This window comes from Anolis sagrei, chromosome 7, assembly GCF_037176765.1.
Source record: "Anolis sagrei isolate rAnoSag1 chromosome 7, rAnoSag1.mat, whole genome shotgun sequence".
Lineage (NCBI taxonomy): Eukaryota > Metazoa > Chordata > Lepidosauria > Squamata > Dactyloidae > Anolis > Anolis sagrei.
Window position 1 is genome coordinate 15043344 of NC_090027.1, and position 7267 is coordinate 15050610.

Genomic DNA, 7267 nt, shown 5'->3' on the forward strand with positions numbered 1-7267 from the left:
CAAGATACTAAAAGAGATCAATGACAAATTGTAATTCTGTTTGATTATGAAGAAGGCACATTGATTGTCCCAGGAAGCCTCCTTTTAAAAAGTGAAAAGGTCTGAAATTTTAGTAGTAGAATGGCTTTCTTAATGCAAAAGGTAAAAAGAAGATCTGGCTGACTGGTCTGTTTTAAGAAACTTAGCTTCACATGAGAGTTTAGATGTTTTTTATTGTGTTAGAAGCAACTTAAGACACTGCAAGTCACTTCTGGTGTGAGAGAATCAGCCGTCTGCAGAGACGTTGCCCAAGGGACGCCCAGATGTGTTATCATCCTGTGGGAGGCTTCTCTTATGTTCCCACATGGGAAGCTGGGGCTGACAGATGGGATCTCACCCCATCTTGCAGATTTGAACCGTCAACCTTCAGGTTAGCAGTTCAGCCCACAGAAGGGTTTAACCCATTGCATCACTGTGGCTGTGGACTCTCCTTCCTCCAGAAATCCATCAATATGCAAGTTCCTCTCATCAGAAGACATAAAAGGCACATTTTCCAGGTGAAGATGAGTGAGATTTTCATTCCAGGTTTTTCCTCTTTAAGGGTACTTCCACACAGCCATATAACCCATAATATCAAAACAGATAATCCACAATATCTGCTTTGAACTGGATTATCTGAGCCCATACTGCCATATAATTCAGTTCAATGTGGATTTTGTACAGCAGTGTAGAAAGGACCTTAATCTTTAATAATTTGAGGGCAAGTAGATACAGTATAATATTCTCTATGTCTGGAACAAGTGTCTCTGCTTGAAGGAAAACTACAATAATAGTCCAAAAGTGCAATTTTCCCCTCTCCACTTTTTAAAACTTGTAGTGCTAGTCAATATCACTGATTCTCAGAAAATAAAATGAAATTAAAAATCATTTTTGGGTTGCTGTGAGTTTTCTGGGCTGTATGGCATTCCCTCCTGTTGTTTTGCCTACATCTATGGCAGGCATCCTCAGAGGTTGTGAGGTCTATTGGAAATTAGGAAAGTGAGGTTTATGTATCTGTGGAATGTCCAGGGTGTAAGAAAGAACTCTTGTCTGCTTGAGGCAAGTGTGAATATTGCAAATGACCACTTTGATAAGCATTTAATGGCCTTGCACCTTCAAAGCCTGGCTGGTTGCTGCCTGGCCACACCACAAACCCTGGCTGTAAAGTAGCATTTCTCAGCCTGGGAGTCAGGACCCCTGGGGGGGTTGCAGGGGGGGGGGTTGTCAGAGGGATAACCAAAGACCACCAGAAAACACAGTATTTTCTGTTGATCATGGGAGTTCTGTGTGGGAAGTTTGGCCCAATTCTTTCATTGGTGGAGGCTCTTTGATTGTAGGAGAATTATAAATCCCAACAACTACAACTCCTAAATATCAAGATCTATTTTCCCCAAACTCCACCTGTGTTCAAATTTGGACATATTGAGTATTTGTGCCAAGTTTGGTACAGATCCATCATTGTTTGAGTCCTCAGTTCTCTCTGAATGTAGGTGAACTACAACTCCAAAACTCAAGGTCAGTGCCCACCAAACCCTTCCAATATTTTCTGTTGGTCATGGGAGTTCTGTGTGCCAAGTTTGGTTCCATTCCATCATTGGCGGTGTTCAGAATGCTCTTTGATTGTAGGTGAACTATCAATCCCAGCAACTACAACTCCAAAATGACAAAATCAATCCCCCTTCCCACACACACACACACACACACACACACAACCCCTCCAATATTCAAATTTGGGTGTATTGGGTATTTGTGCCAAATTTGGTCCAGTAAATGAAAATACATCCTGCATATCAGATATTTACATTACAATTCATAACAGTAGCACAATTACAGTTATGAAGTAGCAACAAAAACTATTTTATTGTTGGGGTCACCACAACAGGGCAAACTGTATAAAGGGGTCGAGGCATTTGGAAGGTTGAGAACCACTGCTGTAAAGACACATAAGGAAACCTGCTGAAAATTATAATATAGTTTCTGTCCAGAGTTAGGAAAAGTAACTCTTTGAGTACAATTTTCCATAATCATCAGCCCGCACTGCCACTGACTATGGTGGCTGAAGGAATGCTGGAGTGGCAGTTCAGAAAATAGTATTCCCTAGCTTTTCTTCTAATTGTTAAACAATTTTGTTTTCAAAGTAAGGTGTTTAACATAAACATGTCCACAATTGTAAATAAAGACACTTTACCTGCACGGACGTTGAAAAATCCTGTATCTTAGGCAGAAGATGTCCTTTCTGCATGCTCTTTGTGGTCTGCACATTATATATGCTCTCAGAGACACTCTTGGGTGCAATTCCAAGCCCAAAGGCAACTTTAGGATCAAAGACATACACAAACCCTGGAGGCTAGTGTTTCTGGAAGCTGTGAGGTTTGTGATGGTCTGAAGGCTTGCTTTTATGTAGTATTAGCATTTGCAAGGAAGAGCTTGCAAGTGCAGCTTTGGGCTACAACTCCCAAAATCCGCTGTTTCCAAGATGCAAGCCAGACATCAGAGGAATGGCTCCTGGATTGTGGTTTTATGTTAAGTGGGATGCAAAATGCTTGCAAGATAATGCCAACTAAATGACAGCAAATGGAGGTTGATGCATGTTATGTCTGTATTTGTGTTCAAAGCAGCAAAATAAACTAGGTGAATGTGGAAATGTGGTTTATTGATTAACCATAAACAACAAAAACACCTATCCAGAAGTCTTATTTAGGTCTTTTACCAACATAAGACATTTTGCTGCCTAAGATAAAAGACAAGACAGATATCCCCTTCTTCCACACTCCAAGTAACCCATAGAAAGCAAGGGGATTAGTAGCTGAATCTTTCCCAGACCTAGGGAAAAAAATAGAAATGCCCACTGGCAGGCAGATTTTGAGAGTTGAAGTCAAAAATGTAATTTTCTCAAGAGAGTCTTTTGGGAATGTTACTAAGACCTTCTGTAATTACGGAGATGAGAAAGTGTTGGGCAACCATTTGTTTCTTTAGACACATTGAATCCGAACGTATCTCCCTGTATGAACTATCTTGGACAGTCGTTTTCAACCTTCCTAATTCCGCGACCTCTTGATACAGTTCCTGATGTTGGGGTGGCCCTCAATCATAAAATTATTTTCGTTGCGACTTCATAACTGTAATGTTGCTACTGTTGTGAATCGTAATGTAAATATCTGATATGCAGGATGTATTTTAATTCACTGGACCAAATTTGCCACAAATACCAGATACACCCACATTTGAATACTGGTGGGGTTGAGGGGGGATTGATTTTGTCATTTGGGAGTTGTAGTTGCTGGAATTTATAGTTCACCTACAATCAAAGAGTATTCTGAACTCCACCAACGATGGAATTGAACCAAGCTTGGCACACAGAACTCCCAACAGAAAATACTAAAAGGGTTTGGTAGGCACTGACCTTGAGTTTGAGAGTTGTAGTTCACCTATATCCAGAGAGCAGGAGGAGCGCTTTTGGTGGGAGGCAGGCCCATAGCCAGGATTTTGATTCGTGGGGGCTGAGTTTGATTCAGGGGTGGGGGTGAGCTTGATTCAGGGGGTGGGCTGAGTTTGATTTGGAGGGGGCCTCAGGATCTACCCTAGCAAACCTTTTGTATCATTATCCCAATACCCCCATACATATGGGATATATTGAGCATGGTGATCAGATCATGATATGAATAAACATAACAGTATAAATAATGTAGCAGTAAGGCCTTCTCGCAGACCACCCTGAGAATTTCAGGGGGTGCTGAAACCCCCAAGCCCCCCCCCCCCCCCCCCCCACTACGAGCCTCCCACAGATTCACCATCTGTTTCCAAAAGGAAGAGGAGGACAGGCAGAGAGATCTTGAGCCTTCTCTGCCAAAGGGGTTCCTAAGACCATCAGAAATATGTGAATATGTGTTTTCTGGTGGTCTTTAGCAACCCCCCTGAAATCCCCTCACGACCCCCCCCCCCAGGGGTCCTGACCCCCAGGTTGAGAAACACTGATCTAGGAGATTGAGATCATCTGGGGAGGCCCTTCTCTCGGTCCCACCTCTTTCGCACGTGCGACTGGTGGGAACGAGAGAGAGGGCTTTCTCAGTAGTGGCCCTTTCCTGTGGAACTCCCTCCCTACCAAAATTAGATCAGCGCCCTCCCTTTTGGTCTTCAGAAAGAAAGTAAAGAAAGTAAAGATATGTTGTAAGGCATTGAATTTTTGCTGTGAATTTGTTGGAAATTGCTTTGAGTCCCCCTGGAGGAGAAAAGCAGTATATAAATGACGATAATAATAATAATAATAATAATAATAATCATCATCATCATCATCATCATCTGATTCTAGGAGAGAGGCATCTTTTGTCAAAGTGCTTGCATACCTTCACATGTGCACTGATGTGAAAGTAAAGTAAGGAGGTTGTTGATTATCATTTGCTTCTTTGCCCACTACCTTGTGATCCTGCAGGTGTTGAGGAATTATTCCAAATATATACTTCACACTGGCAAGGCTGTTGGGGATCATAGAATCATTGAGTTGGAAGAGACCTCATGGGCCATCCAGTCCAACTCCATTCTGCCAAGAAGCAGGAAAAATCAAATTCAAAGCACCCCCAACAGATGGCCATCCATCCTCTGTTTAAAAGCCTCCAAAGGAGGAGCCTCCATGACACTTTGGGTCAGAGAGTTCCACTGCTGAACAGTTTTCATAGGAAGTTCTTCCAAATGTTCAGGTGGAATCTGATTTTGTATAGTTTGGAGCCATTGTTCCACGTCCTAGTCTCCAGGGCAGCTGAAAACATGCCTATTCCCTCCTCCCCATGACTTCCTCTCACATCTTTATACCTGGCCCTCATCATGTCTCCTCTCAGCCTTCTCTTCTGAAGGCTAAATATACTCAACTCCTTAAGCCGCCCCTCATAGGGCTTGTTCTCCACACCCTTGATTATTTTAGTCGCCTTCCTCTGGACACATTCCAGCTTAGAGTCAACATCTCCCTTTAGTTGCAGTGCCCAAAATTGGACACAGTATTCTGTGTGCGAAGGCAGATAGATGCTTTTGAATTGTGGTGTTGGAGGAAAGTTCTGAGAGTGCCTTGGACCGCAAGAAGATCAAACCAGTCCATACTTCAGGAAATAAAGCCCGATTGCTCATTGGAGGGAAGGATATTAGAGGCAAAAATGAAGTACTTTGGCCACATCATGAGAAGACAGGAAAGCTTAGAGAAGACAATTATGCTGGGCAGGCCCGTAGCCAGGATTTCGTTTCGGGGGGGGGGGGCTAAAAAATTTTCAGGGGGGGGTTCGGGAGGGGGCTGAGTTTCGGGGGGGGGGGCTGAGTCTGAGTGAAAGAGGGTCTAGCCTAGCAAATCTTTTTATCATTACCCGAATACCCCCATGCATATGGGATATATTGAGTATGGTGATCAGATCATGATATGAATAAACATAACAGTTTAAATAATGCACCAGTAAGGCCTTTTCGCGAACCACCATGAGAATTTCGGGGGGGGGGCTGAAGCCCCCCGAGCCCCTCCCCTGGCTACATGCCTGATGCTGGGGAAAATGGAAGGAAAAAGGAAAAGGGGCTGACCAAGGGCAAGATGGATGGATGGCATCCTTGAAGTAACTGGCGTGACCTTGAAGGAGCTGGGGGTGGTGACAGCCGACAAGGAGCTCTGGTGTGGGCTAGTTCATGAGGTCACGAAGAGTCGGAAGCGACTGAACGAATGAACAACTATAACAATTCCAGGTGTGGTCTGACCAAGGCAAAACAGAGCATGGGTAGCATGACTTCCCTGTATCTAGACATTATACTCCTATTTATGCAGGCCAAAATCAGAGTATAGTGTCTAGATCCAAGGAAGTCATGCTGGGAACGAAAGTCATGATGGGAAGTCATGATGGGGACTAAAAGTCAACAACATCCCGGGAGGAAGGTTCCACAACCATTCCTATTACATTGTGGGAAGTCAAATTCCTCACATGACTCTTGCACACCATTCCCAACCATACCGTTTCTGTCATCAAAAACTTTAGTCTTTGATGATCCGGCAGTATGGCACCTCTTGATTCCTATCTTGCTTTTGCCCAATCATAAATTCCAGGAGAAGAACAGAGAAAAGAAAATACTTTATATATCCTGCATGGTGCTGACTGGGTGAAGTAATGGTGACTGCATGGTAACTGTGTGGTAAGGTAGCTCTTCCGATGTTTTTCTGGACATCTCATAATTCTTCTCCATTGGCTAAGCTGGATGGGGCTAATAGGAGTCATAGACCAAAAATACCTGGAAGGGAGGGCTAAATTTACTTACACTTGCCAGTTGGTATAAAAAATATAAATCAGTTAAGTTTGCTGGAGGCAGCCATAAAGACAACTATGAGACCATTCTCACTAAATCTGGATATTCTCACAGTTTTATCACCAGAAGGAATGCAATTTATGAGGCCAAAGAGTTGAGGTGCCTAGAGAAGTATTTATAGGTCAGGCTTTTGCATGAACTGCTGGATACTGGGAACTTGCTGATAAAAATGAGATCTACGTATAGATTGACACTTGACATTTTTAAACGGAGACAAATAGCTCTTTAAAGGAATGCTACTAATGCAGCTGGGGTGTAAAAGCTCTGGATAATTTACAGTGGATTGGCAAGGATTTCTAATTCCCATTTTAAACCATAGCAACAGAAAGCCCAGATTGCATTATATTGCATTGACAATTGTTTGCTGCTGCTTTATAAAATGTATTTTGGCTATGGGATTGGTGAAGAAACCCTTCTTTTAATGTTGTAGTTGTTTTAATGTATTTGGGGACTGAATTTGAAAAATAAAATAATTATGGCCACAGTGGTCCACGCTTTGATTACTGTATATACTCGAGTGTAAGCCTAGTTTTTCAGCACCATTTATAGGCTGAAAATGTTCCTCTCAGCTTATACTCAGGTCAAGGTTATTTATTATTTTACTCTGTTATTATTATTTTTATTACATGTATTATTTTACTCTATTTATTATTATTATTATTATTATTATTATTACATTTATAATTTTACTCTATTATTATTACATTATTATTTTACTGTACTATTGTTATTATTGCATGTATTATTTTACTCTATTTATTATTGTTATTAGAGATATTATTTTAATCTTTTATTGTTATTATTACATTTATTATTTTACTCTATTATTATTATTATATTTATTATGTTTCTTTATTATTATTGGAAGGATACATAAGCACATTGAAGATGCTTAGAATCAGAGTTGGACAGTCTTATCTAAAAT